Genomic DNA, 1,773 nt, shown 5'->3' with positions numbered 1-1,773 from the left:
AAAACTTCGAAAAACAACCTTCAGTAATGTTAATGCCACTTAATAGCGGGCAACAAACACTTCAAACCACCAAGCTTCAAAAGATTTATACAGATGAACATAAAATGGAAGGCATAAACATGGATGTCAGCTTAAAAATGTCTGACCTTTACCATTCCCTTTCAGGGGTCCTTTCATGATCATTCCGCCGCGCGAAAGACGAAACGAGTTCATCGCATGCAAGAGTAAGAGTAAGACCCAACTGAGGACCGTCGAACAGTCATGAATCGCGAGCAATTTCAAAACAAACTGCGCTCTCAAATCCTCCAGGTAAAATTAATGAAGAAAGATGAAGCTTACCGTCTCCCTTTTTTCCTTGCGTTGGTAACTGTGCGGCCATCGTGGCGGCCATTTTGTAGTCGGCTGGTGTGAGGCCTGGAACTGAGTCTAACGCGGCTAGTTTTGCGGGAGGGGTATGTTGGGAGGTGGGTCGGGTGGGTATTCGAGCTGCCTCAGTGGACCGTAGAACAGGGAGATATACCGGACCAGGAGCCAATTAGGTTCCAGACAGACAGAATATATAGTTTGCTAGTGTTGTTCAAGTACTTGTATTACAGGAAACTGCCGGAGAAACGAGAAGTGAGAAAGCCACAAGCCGATTTCTGACCTGCGATCTAGCCTGCGAAAACATCGGTTTCTCCCCGCTCTTCGCCGCTGGGGACGTTTTGGGCGAAACATCCCCAGCTACGAAGAGCGAGGAGAAACGGATGTTTTCGCAGGCTACCTGCGATCAGGCTTCTATCAAAATTAGCAACCGGGAACCTTTTGGACATAAAGTAGGTGCGTTGATATATCCCCTAGTACTAGTCCAGTCTCTCTTGTAGTGACAAGTAGAACGTTATTAAACTGTTCCCTTTAAAAAAACAAAACAAAATAAGGCAAAAGGGAAAAAAACAAAGAAATTACGCATAGGCCAAAGAAAAGGAGGCTAGGGCAAAACAGTATCTGAAGCTATATCCACGCAGTCACGTGACTTCCTCAACTCTTCAAACGTACCGAACCGGCTGGGACTTACAAGCGAGTGTACCTCTGAGAACCCCTACTTAGTTTGGCAGAAGGGAAGAAGAAGAGCCACCCACTCTACTTTAAAAAGTCCTGAAAAAGATTTTTGCCAACAGGGGCTCTCTTCGTAAAGCTCGTACGGGTTTGTTGAAAGCTCCTGCTCCATATACCGTATTTATTCGAATTAGCGCCCACCTCTAATAAGCACCCATCCTAAAGGCAGGAAAAGTTAATAAGTGCCCAGCCTCGAGTAAGCGCCCACCCCTCCTCCTTCCACTCAAACTCAAATAACCGCCCACAACCAAAACCCATCCCCCTTCCCCCTCCCACCCAACAAAAATGAATAAGTACTAATAACAGACTTCCCCGAAGACGGAATTTTCTTCAGAGTTTTTACAGAGACTTGCTTTGTTACATCTTCGCGTTTTGTTATTACCTTTTTTTGATTTGTTACAAAATAAGCATACTACACTTTCTAAAAATAGTGGAAATTTGATAATCGCCCAGCCTCGAATAAGCGCCCACTCTCAAGGTCCAAAAATTTAATAAGCGCCTAGGGCGGTTAATTGAATAAATAAGACAGATGTATAAAATGTGTCATGCAAATCTTTCTAAAAGACCTAGCCAAAATTTGGCCATGCTCTGTTTCCACATAGTGAAAGTGGAGAGGGATTGGGACCTATCAAGACTTACCGATTTTAAACTTACCGAGCGCCGAGAGTCATGCCGAAC

The sequence above is a fragment of the Porites lutea genome, chromosome 9 (assembly GCF_958299795.1).
Source record: "Porites lutea chromosome 9, jaPorLute2.1, whole genome shotgun sequence".
Classification (NCBI taxonomy): domain Eukaryota; kingdom Metazoa; phylum Cnidaria; class Anthozoa; order Scleractinia; family Poritidae; genus Porites; species Porites lutea.
Note: the sequence above shows the minus strand (reverse complement) of the source record.